The 22,469-nt window shown below is 47.6% G+C and overlaps 1 long non-coding RNA gene across 1 annotated transcript in view; it reads right to left on the minus strand.

The window, feature by feature from the left end:
- Window positions 1-17,717, minus strand: part of LOC139232902 (uncharacterized) — a 32,032-nt gene extending 14,315 nt beyond the window's left edge. The window contains exon 1 of the long non-coding RNA XR_011588097.1: window positions 17,649-17,717. This is a non-coding gene — a long non-coding RNA (uncharacterized lncRNA). The remainder of the gene's footprint in view (window positions 1-17,648) is intronic.
- Window positions 17,718-22,469: the final 4,752 nt, after the last annotated feature.

The following is a 22,469-nucleotide window of genomic DNA, read 5'->3' on the forward strand; positions in this document are numbered from 1 at the left end:
TATAATCGTAGGCCGACAGTGTTAGTTCCCTTTTTTGGATTTGCGACGAAGCATTGGTGTTTATGCCTTTTCTTTCCGAAAACAGTGAGATTAGGGGCTTGCGGTCGGTTTCTAACTCGAACCTGAGTCCGAACAGATACTGGTGCATTTTTTCTTATGCCATAGATACAGGCCAAAGCCTCCTTCTTGATCATACTGTAGGCTCTTTCGGCCTTGGATAGACTTCTAGATGCGTATGCAACCAGTTGGAGTTTGCCCGCTACATTTGTTTGCTGTAAAACACACCTGACACCGTACGACAACGCGTCATATGCTAAAATTAGACGTTTACCCGGGTTATACAATACAAGCAACTTGTTCGAAGACAGCAAGTTTCTGGCCTTTTTGAAGGTGGCCTCTTGATTTTGACCCCAAACCCAGTCGTCTCCCTTGTGTAGCAACGTGAGCAACGGTTCGAGCAAGGTGCTCAACCCTGGAAGAAAGTTACTGAAATAGTTGAGGAGTCCCAGGAACGAGCGCAGCTCCGTTACAATTCATGGTCTGGGTGCATTCTTGATGGCCTCTGTCTTCGAGTCCATGAGCCTGATGCCATCTGCCGCAATCTTCCTCCCCAGGAATTTTACCTCTGGCCCCTGGAAGACACACTTGGATCGTTTCAGCCAGAGTCCAACTCTGTTTAGTCGACTTAAAACCTCTTGCAGGTTGTGCAGATGTTCGGTGGTGTCGCGACCAGTGATTAGGATGTCATCCTGCAATACAATGGTGCATGGAACCGATTTCAACAGACTCTCCATGTTCCTTTGGAAGATGGCTACATACAAGCGGATCCCAAACGGGCACCTGTGATACAAAAACAGTCCCTTGTGTGTGTTAATGTACGTTAATTTTTTCGACGACTCAGCCAGCTCCTGGATCCTGGAGGTTAGATCCAGGTGACCGCCTTTCCCCTGCTAATGTCACAAAGAGATCATCAACTTTGAGTAGTGGGTACTGGTCCTGTAATGAAACTCGGTTGATCATTACCTTGTAGTCGCCGCAGATTCTGACCGTGCCATCGCTCTTTAGTACCGGAATAATTGGGTTGGCCCACTCGCTGAATTCAACTAGTGATATAATCCCCTCGCGTTGAAGTCTGTCCAATTCGATCTCCACTTTCTCCCTCATCATGTAAAGGACCGCTCGATGAACAGGCCATGCCTCGGGGATCAAGTGGATTTGCACTTTGGCACCTGTGAAGTTGCCGATGCCTGGTTCAAATAAGGATGGGAACTTGCTCAGCACTTGAACACAGGAAGCATCGTCCACTGAAGATAGTGCTTTGATGTCTTCCCAGTTCCACCGAATCTTCGCCATCCAGCTTCTGCCAAGCAGCGTTGGCCCGTCGCCTGGTACAACCCACAGTGGCAATTCGTGTATCTCTCCATCATAGGATACTTTTACGTTCACACTGCTGATAACTGGGATCAGTTCCTTGGTGTAAGTGTGCAGTTTTGTCTGAATCGGGTCCAGCTTGGGTCTTTGGTCTTTGTTGCCCCACAGCCTCTCAAATGCCTTCTGGCTCATAAGTGACTGACTCGCCCCCGTGTCCAACTCTATGGAAACAGGAATGCCATTTATCTTGACATTCATCATCATGGGGGGACTTTTGGTAGTGAAGGTGCACTGCTTCCTCGGGCTGAGTCGCCTCTCTAGCTTATACTTTATGATCCTTGCTGGATCAGAAACCTCCTGCCGACTACTCTGTCATGTTTTGAGTCACAGTTCTTCTGCACATTCGCTGTGGGTGGCCCTTTTGGCTGCAGCCTTTGCACACAGTGTCTGAATTGACACAGACGGGCCCGATGGTTACCCCCACAACGCCAGCATGTTAAACGATTCATATTTACACCCCTTGGTGGACTCTGAGTCGGACTTATTCTTTGATCAACAGTTATTTTCTGCACAGTACTTGCCAATGAGTTTTGATTCTGGGAGAATCTCAACGTTGAGGTCATGAATGCCTGGCTTACGGTGATGGTCCACTTCACGTCCCGTCCCGTCGCGAAAACGTCCCGCAACACATTGTTGAGGATTTTGCCAAATTCGCATGGTTCCGTGAGCCTTCGTAGGTCTGCGACTTATTCCGCTAAATCCTGGCCCTCGGTGCGGCTGTGTGTGTAGAAGTGATACCTGGCCAGCGAAACCCAAGTAAAGGCTTCACCCTCTAAACTTTTCTAAACTACCAACGGCAGCCATCTCTGCGTGTAAGTCCGTGATCTGTACTCGTCGCCAGTTAATATGTCTCTATTTACCTGTAGAATAACTCCACGAGGCCTAGTGCTGTGCTTGAACTATTGTGACCTTAATCTCTTTATTGTCTGCAGAGATCTGCACCGTGTGGTGACCAGCTTTTTATGCAGCTCCTGCCTGGGCCTCCCACAGTTGCACCCTCTAGTGGTACCAGCATAGTATATACACACAGAGTATACATATATGATACTATCCATGCTAATATATTATCCCAACCCCATGAATCCTTACTTTGCATAGCAATATTTTATGTAGCACCTTACCGAATGCTTTTTGGAAATCTAAATATATAACATCCACTGGCTCCCCTTTATCTACCCTGCTAATTACATCCTCAAAAAAAACTAATAAATGTGTTAAACATTTGCTACCTTTCAATCCACTGGGACTGTCTAGAGCCTCGGACATTTTGGAAGATCACAACCAATGCATCCACTATCTCTGCAGCCACCTCTTTTAGAATCTGAGGACGTAGGCCAACAGGTCCAGGGGTATTTGTCGGCCTTTAGTCACATTAACTTCTCAAGTACTTTTTCTCTACTGATCTTAATTGCTTGAAGTTCTTCACTCTTATTGACCAATTGTTTCCCCACTGTTTTTGGTATGCATTTTGTGTCTTCTACTGTGAAGACAGATACAAAATATTTGTTTAATGTCTCTGCCATTTTCTTATTCCCGATTATAATTTCGCTTGTCTCAGTCTCTGAGGACTAATGCTTCCTTTTGCAACTCTTCCTTTTTACATACTTGTCGAAGCTTTTACAATCTGTTTTTATATTTCTTGCCAGTTTACTCTCAATGGGGTGCATTTTTGGTTCATTTGTGCCCCATTTAGCACCTCAGCGGGGTGCAAAAAAAATTTGGGGGGCATAAAAGGCGGCACATAACATTTTATGCTCAGGCGGAACTTTCGGCAATGGTTTTGCAGCGGCGCTAAAACTTAGCGCACACCTGCTGTTTTGACTGTTTGGATGATGTCAATTGTCGTGCATCACTGCGCTAGCGCCCCAGGTGGAACTTTCGAGCCGATCACCCGATTTAGCGTCTGCCCGGGAACCCGCCCAGAAAAACCAGTCGGACCCAGGGTGCATAATGGCGCCATCTTGAAAACGGAGGAGAAAGTCGGAATTGTCAGTGATTAAAAGCAGTAGGAGAGGAACACTGGATTACTGCATACTTTTGATTGTGAGGTTTATGTGAGTTTCTAGTTTGTTTTAAAGAACATTTAAGGATATTTTAAAAGATGGGGTCCATGCTATGTCGGGAGCCAGTAGTCCTGGCTGCTATATTCATACGGTGTCAAACTGGAAGAAGGTTTATTGATGATCATTGTCAACATAACCGAAGAGGTCGCAGACGTATGGGGAGGAGGCCTTACCCCCCCCCCCCCCACGAGTTTAGAGGGAACATCACTCATACCTGCTGCTCTCTGAGGCACAGTGGTTTAGACGGCTGCGCTTCTAAAAAGAAATGGTCACAGAGATATGCCAGCTCCTATAGGCAGACCTACAGCCTACCAGTGGCAACAGGACTGCACTGTCTGTCGAGGTGAAGGTGAGCGTGGCATTTGCCTTCTATGCCTTCAGCTCCTTTCAGGCATCAGCGGGGGACATATGCTCCATCTCGCAGCATGCTACACATTGCTGCATTTGCCAGGTGGCTACTGCACTGTACACACACAGGATGGACTTCATAAACTTCCCAATGACCAAGACCCAAAGTGAGAAGGCTGTAGGTTTTGGATATTTTTCTGGATTCCCCAAGGTTCAGGGTGCTCTTGACTGTATGCACATCGCCCTGCGAGCCCCTTTAGAGAATCCAGAGGTTTACTGAAACCGAAAGGGATTCCACTCCATGAACGTTAAGATCATCTGCTCAGTGCATCATGGCAGTCAATGCTCAATATCCAGGGAGCATGCATGATGTTTTCATCTTGTGTGAGAGCAGTGTCTCATGCATGTTCCAGCGTCAACCACAAGGCCAGAGCTGGATGCTCGGGGACAAAGGTTGCACGTGGTTCATCAGGAGGACATCGAAGTGCGGAGACATCTTATGAGGTCTCAGAAAGCAATCTTAATAATGTGTAAAGATCATTCATGGCAAATAGTGTGCCGAGCTAAGCCTACCTATGTCATGCGTTTTAGGAGGCAACCCACAAAGTGCTGAAAGACAGCATGAGAACAAATAGTGTGTCAGATTTATAATTGAAGTAATGAAGGAGTGCATGAATAAAAATTATACTCACTCTAATGACCCTCGAAGGATCATTGAACTTGTTTTGGCATTTGGTGCCACTGCTGACCACTCCTGACTACTGTGTCTGAGGCAGAGACCTCTTCAGCTATTTCCCTCCATATGCGTTTCAAAATGGATGGCCGACTCTTGCTTCGGCCCGACAATGGCAGCCCTCACGTTGACCGTGCTGCCATCATGCAGACCAGCACTCCGCTTTGGGTGCCGGGCTGCTATCCTGGTCGATTGTCTCCTTAGTGGCCTGCAGAGTCCACAGCGACCCTTCCGTTTAATTGAAGAGGAGGGTCATTGTAGCCCATCAGGTTTATGCAGTGAATCTGTGTAGCGCCGGACTCTGCGCCGCACTGCCACCGTGGGAGTGTCCCTCAAAGATGGCAGAGCACTGGCCACTGTACTCCGCATCCTTTGAGGGGTGCATGGCCCAATTCCGCATCAGGGGCGGGATTTCAGAGCCGGGCGCAGGACGCCCCGGTTCTGGAAGGTTACCGCCCCCACTCAGGGTGAAGGGCAATTTCCAGCCCTAAGACTCTTGTTTCTGACTGAAGCATTTCACTTTCAAACTCAATGTGAAATGTTATATTATCATCACTTTTCCCAAGAGGATCCTTTACTATGAGATTATTAATTAACCCTGTCTCATTACACAGTACAAGATCTAAAATAGGCCATTCCCATATATATTCCATGATATATTGTTCCAGAAAAATGTCTCGAATGCATTCCATGAACTCGGCCTCCAGACTACCTTTGCCAATTTGATTTGCCCAGTCTATATGAAGATTAAAGTCCCCCATGATTATTACCTTTGTTACAAGCTTCTATTATTTGTTGATTAATAACCTGTCCAACAGTGTAGATAATGTTCAGAGGCCTATAAACTATTCTTACCAGTGTTTTCTGCCCCTTGTTATTACTTATCTCCACCCATACTGATTCTACTTCCTGATCTTCCAAGCCAACATCCTTTCTCACTACTGGCCTTATATAACCCTTTATTATCAGGACTAGCACCACCCACCCACCCCCACACACTCATTTTCCATACTGCCTGTCTTTTCAAAACACCAAGCACTTTGACATATTTAGCTTCCAACCTTGGTCACCTTGCAACCATGTGTCTGTAATGATTAGATTAAAGACATTTATCTCTATTTGTGCCTGCAATTCTTCTATCTTGTTATGAATGCTTCGTGCATTCAGATGAAGAGCCTTTAATTTTATCTTTTTACCAATACTCCCTGCTTTCACCTTATTTGCTGATGCACGATTGCCTTTAAACTCTGTCCCTTCCTGTCAAAAACTGCTTATTTTAACCTAAATCACTACACTGCTCCATTGCCTTGAGTTTTCTCTTCAGATTTCTAAATGTCCCCTCACCTGACCCCTCCCACCCTTTTTAGTTTAAAATCCTATCTAGAGATCTCGTTATTCGATTCGGCAGGACAGTGGTCCCAGCCAGTTTTAATTGGAGACCGTCCCATCGGAACAGTGCCCTCTTTCCCCAGTACTGATGCCAGTGATCCATGAATAGAAACCCCTTCCTCCCACACCACTTTTTCAGCCACGCATTTTACTCTCGAATCTGTTTGTCTCTATGCCAATTTGCATTGCGCAGCGAACAATCCAGAGATTATTACATTTGAGGGTTTGCTTTTTAATTTGGACCCTAGCTCCTCAGACTCTCTCAGCAGCACCTTGTTCCTAGTTAGTTCCTACGTGGATCAAGACAACTGGATCCTCCCCTTCCCACTTGGGCTCCGAGGCTCCTCCAACACTGCACCTGGGGTCCCCTTACCTGCCTGAGTTGCAGTCACATCCTCTTGTCCCCGAGCAATAACCAAACCTGTACCACTACCTAACTTAAGGAGTGAAACTTCCTCCTGGATCAAAGGGATCTAAATTCGGTTGCTACTGCCAGCTGATACCACCTGAGTGAGGCGATAACGGGGCATGAATGGCTGGGCAGCAGCGTTTAGCAGGGATGCCGCCTGATGGAAATAGAGAGTTCACTGCAAACATTTCCAAATTGCATACCGGTCAAAAATTTCTTCCAAATCCTGATGGCTTCAGCTTCTGACATTGGAAAGTGAACAGCTGTGAAATGGTAGCTTTTATACCACTTTTGCAGCTGTCAACTAGCCAAAATAATAGAGAGTCAATGAGAACCCGACTCCATTTACCTGCCATGTTCCCCGAGGGATGGCAAACTCATCAACAGGTTGACAAAATTGTGAGTGCCTACTTTTACTCCTCTTAAGTAACATTCAACTACCTGTTAACTACCTTAATTAACTGGCCTGCCACTTGTTGTCGGGTCTGCGATTCTCAGGCAGATCCGACAGTTGAGAAACTGAGATAGAGACGGGTTCAGAGCGGACTTCCGACCCACTGTCAATCACAGGCATTTTTACAACCCGCCTCCAAACCCGCACTGGGAGGATTCCGACTGCTGCATTTGCAGCACACCACCGCCATCCCTTTATAACCTTATTTTATTTATTTAGTTAATTCAAATTTATGTATTTATTAACTTAGTTTATAGTTTAGTTTTTGCTAATTACTTGATCTACTTTGAGTTCTAGGTAGAGGAAATTAAATGTTTACCTGTAACACAAAGCCCTACAAGTACTGAAGGCAAAAAAAACACCACCTTCCCCCTCTTCTCTGAATTCCCAACTTTAACACTGTTTAAAAGCACTCCATTTAAGATTACTCTGTGCGGACCAGTATGCATCAAACTACTTCTCATCCACTTCCATTACGTAGCGTTCCTAATTGAAGCCTAGGGACCAAAATTGCCCCTTTCCTGAAGGCCTGTTACGGCCACACTGTGGAGTGGAATGGCCGCCAATTTTTTGTGGGATGGCTGCCATCTTGAAAATTCCACTCCTGTGATATCCCAGCGGTGACCCGCTCCCCCCCCACTACCACTCCGCTGCTGTCGATCCATCCTAAGTGCGTCATCAGAGCGCGCACCGCTGATGTGTCCCCCCGAATGCGTAATTCCACGCTGAAAATATTCCTCCCACTGCTCGGTACCACCGACAGCATTTTGTGTCAGTGCACTGTGCTTGGAGTGCTTGCAAAATGGTGGTACGGCTGCCATTAAAGGGAAGGACCTTCTGCCGTGGCAGCCATCTTAATTTTTTTGTCAGCCGACTGTCATGTCAGGCCGACAATTATGCCCCTGGGTTCGACTGAGCCGCCAGTAGGCAGCCTGGCTCCCCCTCTTGAGTGCCAGGCCGCTCACCGGCCAAAACCCATCCTGGTGGCCTCGTGAACCTAACGTAAAGAATCGCAGTGGCTCTCCCCTTTAAGTGAAGGGGAGCGATGTGGTGATGTGCCACCGTGATGATGCCAGCAGCGCTACACTGATGAGTGACAGCGGAAGACACTCAGCCCACCCCTCAGTTCCACCCCTCTACTTATCGAACTTCTGCTCACCACCGCACTTCCGCCCCCATTGTGACTGGCTTTTTTTTTTCGAGCGGCCCAGAAGTCAAAGAGTGGAGTTTTGTGCAAGAGGCCACCACATCTACCGGGGAGAAAACAGTTGAAACAGGGTAAGTGCGCCGCGTTTTCAGCGTGGGGTAATTTTGGCTTCCTCGTGTTTAAAAACAAAGGGGGAGAAATTGGCCTCCTTTGCACCTCCCATTAGCGCCTCTGGGGGTCGATAACGGGACACAAATGGTTTTACGACCGGGCACGGCAAATTGAGCGACACCCGCGAAGTTCCTAGCGCCCCAGTGATCGTGATGTCATCCGGTGCACAGCGCCCCATATCAGAAATTCCCTCTGGCCCCCTGCCTGAGTGCCTGCTGTTAGCATCGGCAGGTAGAGGGGGTGAAATACTGTTGAATGGCCACTGGAGGAGTGATATTTAAAGGCGTGAACATCCGGTTTATTTTTAATCAGCAAAGAATGCTATCTTGTCAGTTTGACATAGGCATTTTGAGCGATTTCAGTGTTTTTCACTTTAAGGAGTCTGCTGCCTCAGAAAAATTATTCACTTTCATTTAGTTGAGATTTCAAAGTGCAACATTTCCTACTTTAATGGGGGCTGTACTGACACTGGACCTCACCCTCCAGCATCAACATCAGAGGCAGCGGAGGCACAGAGAAAGATTACAAATTATGGCCAGAGGGAGGAGGGCCAACAGGGTTCTTAACAGGAGGCCTTACCCTCCCAGGGTATTCTGGCAGCAGTTTTCCTCCATCAATTTCACTGAGGAACAGTATCTTGGAAGGTTCCGCTTCAGCAAGGATGTGGTTACAGAACTCTGCCACCTCCTACAACCAGACCTCGAGCCTCAGACCAGGGTGAGGATGGCTCTCTTAGTGGTAGTCAAGGTCACCATTGCACTCAATTTCTACACCAATTGATCTTTCCAGTCTGCAACAGGAGACATATCCAACATATCGCTGTTCGCCATCCATTGCTGCATCTGGGAGGTCACAGAGGCTCTCTAGAGAAGGAGTAGGGACTACATTTCCATCCCCATCACTCGACAGAAGCAGCATGAGCATGCATGTGGCTTTGCCAGGATAACGGAATCCCAGGGTACAGGGTGTCACCGCATAACCATAAAAGCTACCACTCACTTAATGTGCAGTTGGTGTGTGACCACACACAGCGAATCCTCACCGTCAATGCCCGCTATCCTGGCAGCAGCCACGATGCCTTCATTCTGCGCCAGCTCTGTTCCAACCACCACATCAAGCTCACAGCTGGCTGCTAGGAGACAAGAGCTATACGCTCGCCACCTGGCTCATGGCTCCCCTCCGCAACCCCAACACTCCTGCCCAGCACTCACATAATGACAGCTATGCTGCCACCAGGCACATCATTGAGCAGACTATCGGAGTGCTCAAGCAACATTTCCGCTGCCTTAACCACTCGGAAGGAACTCTTCAGTACTCGGCTGAGCGGGTTTCCTTTTTCGTCGTCATCCGCTGCATGCTGCACAACTTGGCTATCATGAGGCCTCAGCCATTCCCACCAGGCATAGCTGCACCACCTGAGGAGGTGGAAGAGGGAGACGAGGAGGACAGGACAAGGAGGAGGAGGAGGAAGAACAGGAGCATGAACAGCAGCAACGGAGGAGGCAGCTACTCAATCCAACTTCTGGAAGGCCGGTCCGTGACATCCTCATCAGACTTCATTTCCAATGAATTAGTGGCCACTTCCCCGTTGTTCAGCACGTCCCCATCATTCCATCAATTATTCATTCCATATCACATCCCAAAGCTGAAATGAGACACAGCATTAAATCTACAACATTCCAATAATAAATGTATCCAAATTCAGTAACCACATATGTACAACAACAATAACTAATCACCCTTGTGCAAACCCTTACTTCCCCTCTATACAGTGCCTAAACCTATTCTACCGCTGCTACGTAGTGTCTCCCCAATGGCTGCAGTAGGGCTGGAGGAAGGTTGCTGAGTGTTGGTGCCAGAGACTATAGATGGCCTTACAGGACACCCTAGAACACATCTGGGCCTGAAAGGCCCGACTGTACACTGCACCACCTCAGGCTGGGCGGCAGCAGTCTGGGCTGGCTGGATGACAGGCAGCAACATGTGCAATGGCAGAGTGACAGTGGTGGGATCCTGAGAGAGGACAGGAGGTTCCTGCTCCACTGACCCACTGCCACTCCCCTGGGGCAGCACTTCAGCATCCCCACCAATCAGCTGGAGCACAGTTTGGTGGCCTGCTGTGAAACCATGAGAACCCTGGTGGACTATGATGGACCCAGCGATGATGGCAGCAGTCAGAGCTTTTGTGGCATCCAGCTGAGACTGCATGAAAGCAGTCTGAGATTGGATGCCACAAACCATTGTCTGCATTACAGCACTAAGACGTTCCATCGCTTCCCCCTGTGCTGCAATGGATGCTGCCACATCGCCCATGACATGCATCATGCGATCTGGATCTACACGGTCTGTCTGGGAGTGCACCATCCTCTGCAGGGTGGAAATGACGGGCTCCATGGTGTGCGCAGAGCTCTGTGCAATGTTGGAGGTGGACTCCTCCACGCTCCTTACCATTGCCGAGAGGCTCTCGGGCACCCTTTCCATTGCACCTATCATCTCGGAGTGCGTGGCCATCAACCGTTCTTTTGAATGCCTCCCCATCGAGTCCTCATCTGAGTCCTGTGCAGCAGAATTCGCACGCGAACCCGTCCTCCAGAGAGCTGGCTCCCAAGCTACCCTTTCCCCCTGGCCTTGATACAGCCCGCTCATCCTTGGTGCATCACCCAGTGCAGACCCTTCTACTAAACTTGCCTCTAAAGATTGCGTAGTGCTAGTATCTGAGGTGGTGCCTGCAGGTGAGAGATGCAGTGACATGGTGCTTTGCTCCTCCTCCTCTTCTCCTTCCTCACTCTGAGTGGCAGGCTCAGGGACAGGCTGGTCATCTGGTTGCTGATTATCTGAAAGCATAAAGGCACTGGACTCGCATTAAGGTGAGGGCAGAGGGGCAGGAATGGAGACAGTATCAGGAGCTGCAAAGTGAGAAAGGCTTGTGGTGTGAGGGGGAAGTGGGATGAGATAGGAGAAGGGATGAAGATACCATTGTTGCCCCCAAGGGGTCCGACGACAACGGCGCCTGTCATGTATGTATGCTTGGGGTTACTAACCACCAGGTGGCGTTACTGTTGGAGATCATTGGGCTGTACGCACATGTGTGCGGCCCAGGTATAAAAAACAAGCCATCATATAATGTAATTGCTTTAGGCCCAAATAAAGCAGAGCCAGGTTTGTACCTGTGTTAGTTTATAGTATTCAGTCCATCGAGTTATTACATACATAACATTTGGTGACGAGGTAACTTAAGAACCTTCGCATGCAAAAATAAGCACAATTGGAATTCTGGAGAGATTCGTGGAGGGAAAGGACTGGGCAGATTTTGTAGCTCACCTGGACCAGTACTTCATGGCCAACAAAATGGAGTAACCCACTGACGTAGTTAGCCGCAGGGCGGTCTTCCTCATGGTTTGTGATCCGAAAATCTATGGACTCAAAGAATCTTCTCTGACCTGCAAGTCCAATGGACAAGGACTATGAGGAATTGTGTGCTGTGGTACGTGACCATCTCAAACCAGAAGAAGGCATCATCATCTCATGCTAAAGAGATCAAGGGGTATGGAGAGAAAGCAGGAAAGGGGTACTGAGGAAATGATCAGCCATGATCTGATTGAATGGCAGTGCAGGCTCGAAGGGCCGAATGGCCTACTCCTGCACCTATTTTTCTATGTTTCTATGTTTCTATGTTTCGTTCTGAGGGCCAGGATGTGTCTGAATTCGTTGCCAACCTAAGACGTCTAGCTGGACTGCGTAAGTTCAAAAACGCATTGGGAGACATGCTGCGGGACTTCTTTGTGATCAGCATCAACCACGAGGCGATCCTGCGTAAGCTACTGGTGGCGGAGATGCTGGATTTGAGCAAGGGCATCACAATTGCCCAGGCAAGCATGACGATGGACAAAAACTTAATGCAGATATCATCGGAAAATCGGAACTCAGCAAGTACTGTAAACAAGATTGTATCGTCGTTTGGCAGAGCTGCGTATGGCAGGGCCTACTCAACTGCGTATGCGAAACCTGTGGCTGCCCAAAGTCCGCCAACGGGAATTAATCCGATTTCACCGTGTTGGTGTTGTGGGAGCAATCATCGGCCTCATCAGTGTCGGTTTAAACAGTACATTTGTAAAGGCTGTTCGAGACGGGGGCATCTACAACGCATGTATCCGCAACTGAGCAAGCGTGCTGCGACACACCATGTAGAGGATGATGAGCAGTCTAGCGCGGATTCTGATATGCAATCTGAGATACCAGCGGAGGAAGTGTATGGACTGTATTTGTTCCTAACAAAGAGCCAACCGATAATGATTAATGTGAAACTTAATGGTATGCCGGTACCGATGGAATGGGACACGGGTGCGAATCAATCAATAATGAGTCAGAGGACATTCGACAAGCTGAAGGACACTAAGGCTGTGAGGACTAAGCTGAGTCAAGTCAATGCCAAGTTGCGTATGTACACTAAAGAACTCATAACGGTGATTGGCAGTGCACTAGTCAAGGTGTCGTATGATGGTGCGGTTCCTGATTTACCGTATGGATTGTTCCAGGCAATGGTCCAACGCTGTTCGGCAGGAATTGGCTAGAAAAAATCAAATGGAATTGGAACGATATCAAAGCATTGTCATTGGAGCATGATACTTCATGTGCTCAAGTGCTGAGCAAGTACCCCTCATAGTTTGAACCAGGCATCATCTTACTATATCGATTCTACAAGCACGTTTGTTCTGAGGGCCAGGATGTGTTGGAATTCATTGCCGGCCTAAGACAAAAACGCGTTGGGAGCCAAGGTGCAGATCCATGTGGACTGGGATGCAACACCCATCCATCATTAAGCTCGGGCTGTTCTGTACATGATGAGGGAGAAGGTCAAAATCGAACTGGACAGACTCCAGCATGAAGGGGTCATATCACCGATCGAATTTAATGAATGGGCCAGCCCCATTGTTCCTGTGTTGAAGAATGATGGCACTGTCATCACTTTGTGGAGACGACAAGGTTATGATCAACCAAGTTTCAAAACAGGATCAATACCCGTTACCAAAGTCTGATGACCTGTTTGCAATGCTTGCTGGGGGGGAGCCATTCACTAAACTGGATCTGACGTCAGCCTATATGATACAGGAGCTGGTTGACACGTCGAAGAAACTTACATGCATCAACACTCATAAAGGACTATTTATCTACAACAGGTGTCCTTTCGGAATTCGTTCGGCTGCAGCCATATTTTAGAGGAACATGGAGAGACTACTGAAGTCCATCCCCAGAACCGTCGTGTTCCAAGATGACATCCTGGTCACAGGTCGTGACACCGCCGAACATCTGAACAACCTGGAAGAGGTTCTATATCATCTGGACAAAGTGGGACTCAGACTGAAATGTTCGAAGTGCGTCTTCATGGCACCGGAAGTCGAATTCCTGGGGAGGAAAATTGCTGCTGACGTAATCAGGCCTACGGATTCGAAAACCAAAACTATCACAAACTGCACCCAAGCCTCAGAAAGTGACGGAGCTGTGTTCGTTCCTTGGTCTACTCAACTACTTTGGTAATTTCTGACCTAAATTGAACACTTTATTTGTGCCACTGCACATACTGCTAAGAAAAGGCGACAACTGAGTTTGGGGTGCGTCTCAAGATAGAGCTTTTGAGAAAGCTACTAATCTGCTTTGCTCTAACAAGCTGCTGGTACATTATGATCCGTGTAAGCGTCTAGTATTGGCCTGTGATGCTTCATCATATGGAGTTGGTTGCGTACTCCAAGAAGTTAATGTTGAGTAAACTACAACCTGTTGCGTATGCTTCCAAAAGTTTGTCAAAGGCAGAAAGAGCCTATAGCATGGTAGAAAAAGAAGCATTAGCCTGTGTGTATGGGGTTAAAAAGCTGCATCAGTACTTGTTTGGTCTTCGGTTTGAACTGGAAACAGATCACAAGCCACTCATTTCATTGTTTTTGGAAAACAAAGGTATCAATACCAATGCATCATCCCGCATCCAGAGGTGTGCGCTGACATTATCTGCCTATGATTATGTCATTCGCCATAGACCTGGCTCCGAGAATTGTGCCGATGCACTGAGCCTCTGCCGTTGCCCACACCGGAGGTGGAATCGCCACAACTTGCAGACCTACTGTTAGTCATGGATGCTTTTGAAAGTGAAGGAACCCCTGTTAAGACCTGGACCAGCCAGGACCCGATATTATCGGTTGTGAAACATTGTGTTCTTAGTGGTGATTGGTCTGCCATACCCAAGCCAATGGGTGATGAGACCAAATCTTACAACCGTCGCAAAGACGAACTATCCATTCAGTCAGATTGTTTACTGTGGGGTAATCGTGTTGTTATGCCTAAGAAAGGCAGAGAAAAATTTGTACATGACCTACATAGCACTCACCCCATTATTGTCATGATGAAAGCCATTGCCAGGTCTCATGTATGGTGGCCTGGAATTGACTCTGATCTGGAATCATATGTGCATCAGTGCAACACTTGCATGCAGCTAAGTAAAGCACCAGCGGAATCACCGCTGAGTCTGTGGTCTTGGCCATCTAAATCATGGTCCAGGATCCACATCGACTTTGCAGATCCCTTCCTGTGAAAGATGCTTTTAGTTGTGGTGGATGCATATTCCAAATGTCATCCAGTACATCCACAGCTACCATTGAGAGCCTTCGTGTCATGTCTTGCCACTCATGGTCTGCCCGACATCGTTGTAAGCGACAACGGACCTTGCTTCACTAGTCTGGAGTTTCAAGAGTTCATGAAATTCAACGGTATCAAACATGTGAGGTCAGCACCATACAAACCCGCATCTAATCGTCAAGCTGAGTATGAAACGTGTAACTCAAGGTTCACTGCAAACTCGCTTGTCATGCATATTGCTTAGTTACAGGACAAGACTCCACATCCTTACCGGGGTCCCCCCTGCTGAACTATTGATGAAGAGAGGTCTCAAGACCAGGCTCTCTCTTGTCCACCCTGACTTGAACGTGGTATCATGATCGCGCTGCTGTGTCACGCGACATTTCTGTTAACGAACCTATGGTCCTAAGTGGATCGCCGGTACTGTTACGGCCAAGGAGGGTAACAGAGTGTTTATTGTCAAGCTCAAGAATGGGCAAACATGTAGGAAACATGTTGATCAGATAAAGCTGCGGCATACGGATGAACCAGAACAGTCTGAGAAAGACACATCAGTGACCAACCAACCTACCCTCTGTCATCAGAGGACTCCGCTGTCATCAATGAATCTGGACTTTCAATCCCTGACATGGTCATTGCCACCCCCATCAGATTGGCTACCCAGCCCCCAGTCTTAACAGACTCAGAACGCTCGCCCAAGGCTGGAATTGAACTAAGATGATCAACTCGGGAGCGTAAAGCCCCGGAGCATCTCAATTTGTAAAAAGACCGTTACTAATATCTTAAAGGGGGATATTGTCATGTATGTATGCTTGGGGTTACTAGCCACCAGTTGGCACCACTGTCGGAGGTCATTAGGTTGTACGCATGTGTGTGCGGCCCAGATATAAAAGGCAAGCCATCATGTAATGTAATCACTTTGGGCCCAAATAAAGCAGAGCCAGGTTTGTACCTGTGTTAGTTTACAGTATTCAGTCTATCGAGTTATTACATACATAACAGCACCCATCACCTGCTTCCCAATGAGTCACAGCACTCGCTCCTCCAGGTCTGACAGCTGCTGGAGCTGTGCATCACCCCCTGACCCCCGCCCCCCTGGCCTGTTCTCTGCTGCTCCCTCCTATTGTGGCCCCTCAACAAATGTGTGTGAGTGAGAGTCCAGCTATGTGTTTGGGAGATATTCATGCCATAGTTGAAAAGCTGTAATGTAGGCAAGCTGTGGATTGTGAGTTTGAGTAGATGGAAATGCTTGGTGGGTGAGTGGTGAGGGAGTAGTGGTTTGTGCAGTGTGTACAGACTGAGGTTCAGATGCTAGTATGTAAGAGCTGTTGAAGCATGTACTCACTTTGACCACTCGAGTGAAGTTGTTGAATTTTTTCCGGCACTGTGCCAGAGTGCATATGACCACACGACTGGCCGAAATCCCTTAGGCCACTTCCCTCAATATTGCCCTGAAGACCTGGTGCACTGGCCTCCCGCCAGTGGCGGGGAAAAGCACTGCCCTCCTTTGCTCCACTCCTGCGACCAAGGCCTCGTTCGTGAAATCACGTGCTCTCTCCCTGGGAGTAGGATCAGCCATTACGATCAAGTGATTCAGTTGGTTGCAGATCACCTTCACAGTCAGCAATGCTGATAATGAGGATCTGCGCAATGATGCAACCTCCCCTTTAACGATCGAGTGTGAATGAAACTCTTTTTGGAGTTCACCTGCAAAAACATAAAACATGAAACGGTGCCACCCGACCTGGGTGACACTCCAGACATTTACAAGGCCCTTTTTTTTTCCCCCCCCCTTTTTTTTTGTTTTTTTGTGTTTTTCTTTTTTTGGTTTTTTTTTTGGGCACTAAAATCACAATTTTCCCCAGTGCCGCGAGTGTGAATGATCATGCCCGATTGCTTTGCACCTGAAATTCATTATTGCTATGCTGGTAGCACCCCTGTCGCATTCCTCTGCGATCATTAGTGCTTGATTTAGTGCTCCACTTTTTTCCTAGAGCACTAACAGCCAATTTACTGGAAGCTCAGAATCATTAGCACGGCGCTAATTTTTTTCAAGATTTCAAATCTTAGCTACTGCCTGCCTCTCTTCTGCAGTTACATCCGAGCCAGGGTGTTCCTGGAAATGGAGCACGCGGTGTCCACCGGTACGCTCGCGGCCTTCCGTGAGAGGTGGGCACCGGAGGGACTGGAGTGCATCATCACCCCCGGCAACCAAATTTTAATTTGACTTAAGTTACTATCTAAAGTTTAATTTGTTTAATTGTGTCGGTTTTAGTGCCCCCCTCCCCTTTAATCAGGGGCATTTGTATTAATGTTTCTATATAAAATAGTTGTAAAGCTGTTGTGGGAGTGGCTTAGTCACTTGAGAGTTGTGAGCCTGGAGGAAGGAGCTGCTGCTACCGGCAAGCTGAGTCTCCAGGAGAGGAGGAAGAGGCCTACTGTTTCAACACCTTGAGAGGGGGGAGAGCAAGAGCTTCAAATCTTAGCTCCTCGCTTAACTTATTGGACAAAATGAATCTACGATCACTAAACACTTCCCAATTTTCATCATCAATACACTGAAATCGCTATGGGCTGGATTTTCGGCTTTTCTGATTTTGGGGTGAAAACGGAGAAGGTGGGGGGGAAGTTACTGGCGGGGAATAATTTGTGCTTTGATATGGAAATTTCGGCGTCTGGGCCCTGTGTCAGGGGGCGCAGCGTGAAGGGAGGCGTTGTACACTTTTCGTGGCGAAAAAATGGGGAACTAAAGTGCCAGGCCGTGTGCGCTCCGAGAGAGGGGGGGAAAAAACTTTTAAAAAACACACAAAATCATTCCCAAAGTATTGCCCACGCCACCATAACAGAAACCGCTGAAAAGAACAAACACTGACACTTACCTTCGGAGTACTTTACCTTTCTCACTGAGGCATGGCTGGACTGCACGGATTTTCCAGGCGGTCATTGTGGGCATACTTCCGGGTGGACGGATCGGGCAAAAGTCCAAAGCACTGCCAGTGTCACAATGAGAGGCGTTGCACACCTGGCTCAGCTCTTCCCGCCAGTGCTGCTCAGCGCCGCCACAAAAACGGACCAGAGGATCACGACCGTGTGCAGGAGACCTGAACACTGCCTTTCACGCTGCCCTGGGGCAAAACCCAGAGCGCAAAGGACTGGAAAATACAGTCCCAGATCTACTGTGAAATTTTTGTTGGAGAGAGCCATTTATTTTAGAAATCAATTGCTTAGATGCAAAGTGTGCTGCATTGAATATTTTCTGCTTGTTTTGTTTAGATTAAATTGCTAAATGAGCAATTAGATTGACTGCAGTAGAAAGATTTGTAAGTTGACATATTTATATGCTGCTTATAGAAATTCTGATACCAAAGTCAAAATAATATAAACAGAAAATAAATCTTCCCAAACGGATTATGTTTTTCATCATAAACCGCACAATGAAAAGATTTATCTATATATACGGCATGAAATCATTTTGCAGGTGGTCCCTAGAGGATTTTAGAGAATGCATTAATTGAAAATGAGGCTTGTAGAAGCTAGATCAAATGATGATGGAGATCACAAGGAAACATTGCAGTACAATTTCAGTGGCGGGTGCCATGATCTCCCTTTGTAACTTCGGTGGTGGATTTACTGAAACCCCCGAGAAACGGCTTAAATGGCCATTTACACCACTGTTCTGAGAGCTCTGCTGATCTCCTGCCATGTTACAGAGAGTGCCCCCGAGGACATTTACAGGCAGTGTCATTTGTTAGTGATCGTGTGATGAAAATTATGTATGCGTCTTCTATCTTTTCTTCCTCACCCAACAAAAGTAAGTTTGTGCTGCTTTAAAAAAAAATACTCCACCAACATAAAAAAAAACATACTGGCCTGGCCTCCCAAATCAGATTCCTGCCATTTGAAACTGGAGCACTGAAGCATCAGACTTCTGTAGTCAACCATGATATGCTATAACCCCCGCCGGTCATTGTTTTTGAGTGGGGCCGTAGAGGATACTGGGCACTGAGAATGAGAACAGAAATATAATGCTTCATTACAGAACCTCAGAAGTTGCAAGAAGATGGCAGCTCTGACTGGGAAGGTGGGAGCAAAGGGTTGTAAATACGAAAGCTAAGTGGTCCTTTTCATTCTTTTCTTGTGAGTATGTTATTGTGGAGCTTTACCCTAGTGTAATCCGTTATAGTTTAGAAAATTGATGTCCTGTTATCAAAACAATTCTGCGTGACCAGCTCCACTTCAATAGAGTTGAAGCAAAAAAAAATTCGCCTAATATTTGCTACCTTTTTTCTCCACCACCCACAATCTAAAATTCAGCCCTAAACTATTAATGGTGATAAATACCAAAGTCTGAATTTAAAAGAGTGATTACCAGCCGCAGGAGAAACATAAGGAAAAGCAGCTGGCATAAGTTTCTAATGTCTGAGGTAGGTAATAGAGCAATTAATATTTGTAATATTATGGTTGTCATGTAGTGATGAGTTACCAGAATATACAGCACGGTACATCAAACTCGAGGAGTAAAGATCCCAGAATGACAGCGCTGGAATTTTCTCGCTGCCATGCGTGCGGGATTGGATGCGAGTCGGGAGTGAAATTCACAAAAATGGGAGCGCGTCGGGAACCGGCCGTCATCCCGCCTCCTGTTTGCCAGCGCTGTATAGACCCAAACGGCAGAGGTGGGTGACCTAATTTAGTTTATTAAATCCTTATTGCCAGACATTTAACTGTGTTTTTAACCAGAACTTTTGAATTTCATGGGAATCACGCAGCTTGGGAACCATGTCTGTCAAGCTGTGGGAGAAGCTCAGTGGCCATTGATCGAGATCATTACTGCAGAGCATGAAAATCCCAATAAATACTCCCACATGACACCTGTTTGCTTTCCTAAGGCAAAGGCTCCTGCTGAGTGCATTTTGAACACAGATTTAGGGGCTCAATTTTCCCCAGTGATTTGCCCCGTTTGTTTGGAGCAGGTTGTATTTGAGAGAGAGAGAGAGAGAGAGCAAGAGAGAGACCAAAACTGGGACCGGGAAACCGATTCGGGTGGCGGACCGGGGAGGCAATTCTGGTGGCAGACCGAACCTGACCTGCAAGCCCTTTGGCTGGGGGCATTGGAGATAAGCTGCTGCTATATATTTCAGTGTGTTTTAATGTGTTGCGAGCTGGCTGTATGTTTCACTTTGCAGCCTCAGCTCGCATTGTGTCCCTGGTTACTATGGCAGCCTGATCTTTTTGGCGCAGATCAGGGCTCCACCCCCAAAACTAAAGGACAGGTTAGGCAACGCCAAAATGAAGAAATCTAACAGGGAAACTTAGAATTTTTTTTTTGACGTACTTGGGCCCCAAAAATGTGGGCGTAACTCTTCAAGTGCACCCAAAACATTTTGGGGGGTAAATTGAGCCCTAGGTGTCCACAGATTGCAAGTCTTTTCTGCAACTTCGGAAGCCACTCTCACCTCATTGCTACTAGCTATCACACCATTGACAGCTTGCTTCTATGATCTCTATTTGACCTGCCATCTATTACATCAGCATCGGTGCAGTTTATACTGTCTCACCTTGCTCTCATTATTGGACCAGGATGAGCCCAAAACCAGCAGCAGCAGACCCACCAACAGCATCAGACATACCAGTAGCAGCAACAAAACCAACAACCTTCTCCTCAATTACCTGATGCTCCACAGGACAGAAGGCATGACTGGAGGAAATACCCCCAATGCAGGGTATAAAGGCAGAGGATGAGCTTCCTCAACATGACTGAGCAGCAGTGCCAAAGGAGGCTCAAGCTATTGTACCAGGACATCACAAAACATTTGCAGCTTGCTGGAGCAAGACCTGCAGCCCAGAGGACCTGTTAGATATGCCTTACTAGTGTCTATCAAAGTCACCAGCACACTCAACGTCTTCACCTCAGGCTCCTTCTAGAAATCTGCAGCAGACATTTGTGGGATCTCGCAGTCGGCCGTCCACAGATGCATCACACAGGTGACCGATGCCATGTTTGACATGTATATATATCAACTTTGCCACTGATGACACCAGTGTTACTGAGCGGGCGCTGGACTTTGCCACTCTGGTTGACTTCCCAAGGATACTGGGCATCATCGACTGCACACATGTGGCCATCAGTGCACCCCATCAACACCCAGGAGTGTTTGGGAACCGCAAGGGCTTCCACTGCCTCAATGTGCAGCTCGTCTGCAACCATAGGAAGATCATCTTTCATGTGTGCACCAAATTCCCTGGCAGCTGACTCTATTGTCCTGTGCCAGTCCAACCTCTCCCAGCTCTTCACACCATCAGACAGACTTTCCAGCTTGCTGCTTGGAGACAAGGGCTATCCACTGATGACATAGCTCATGACACCCTTGAAAAGGCCAATTAAAGAGGCTAAGGAGAGCCAGAATCAAAGCCACATGTCCATTAGGTGTGTCCTAGAGCAAACAATAGGCATGCTGACAATATGCTTCAGATGCTTTGACAGATCTGGTACACACCAGCCAGAGTCTCTGGAATCATCGTGATCTGCTGCTCCCTGCACAACAAAGCGCAACAACGGAGATTAGTGCTGCATGAGGAGAAAGGGTATGCGCGCACAACCTCTTGAGAGGAGAAGGAGGAGGAGAAACATCAGCTGGAAGGTGAGGAGGAGCAGGAGGATCCTGAGGTCCAGATGCCAGCAGCACTGGAGCACATTGTTGCTCGGGAGGCCAGGATGGCCCCACCATGACCAGATTTACTTAACTTCCTGCATTTCTCCATATGGCTGCCACATGCTTTGCCTGGTCCCCCCACCCCGCCCCCACCCATCACAGCAACACCATAAAGCATCCCGACAATGACCAAGCCATTAGATTCACACTGAGCCCCATTGTTGGATGTAACATTGTGTCTCACCATTCACTCCACTCCAACTCACTGAGCCACTTACAAAGTTGCAGATAAAAATGGGCATGAACAGAACGTGGTGAAAATAAATATTTTTATGTGACATAACAATAATGGAAATTTAACAAAAACACTTCATAAAAACACTCATGTGCATCTACTTCTGTGTCATTTTTCTTTTACGTGTGCTTCTACAAGGTGCAGCCCATTGTGGCTTCAGCAGAGGTAGAGGCTGGCTGCTCACTTCCCTGCTACGAATGCGTAGACATTTTTGATGGACGTCTTCTGGGTTTTGGAGCCTGTGATGGCCCCGCAAAAAACTGCTCCTCCTGCGTCTGTGCAGGGGCAGACTCGGCCAGCATCCAAGGAGGCATCAGGGCTCTGACTGAGGGGGTGGCAATGGGGAAGAAGCAAAGCGCTTTGAGAGAAGCCCCCACTTCCATGTCCCCTCTCACCATCATCTCTCTCATGAGTCACCCATACTTCCTTGCTAGCAAGGAGCTGGAGAGCATGTTGTTGTACAGCAGTGGGGGTGACAAGGACTGGTCTGCATTGACATCCCTCCTAGAGAGGAGGTCTATGAGCCTCTGCCATCAGTTCTCCATGGATAGCATGTGCTGCTGTGAGTGGCGCATTAGCTGCTCTATGCAGCTGGCCAACCTTTCCATGAAACAGCACATAATCGCTATTGCCTGCGATATGGTGGTGCTCATGTTGGAGATGGACTCCTCCATTCTCTGCACATTCGCAAACATTATGGCTGAAAAACCTGTCACAGCCTCCTGCACTTCTTCCTGCACCTCCAGGATTGC

The sequence above is a fragment of the Pristiophorus japonicus genome, chromosome 2 (assembly GCF_044704955.1).
Source record: "Pristiophorus japonicus isolate sPriJap1 chromosome 2, sPriJap1.hap1, whole genome shotgun sequence".
NCBI classification, from domain to species: domain Eukaryota; kingdom Metazoa; phylum Chordata; class Chondrichthyes; family Pristiophoridae; genus Pristiophorus; species Pristiophorus japonicus.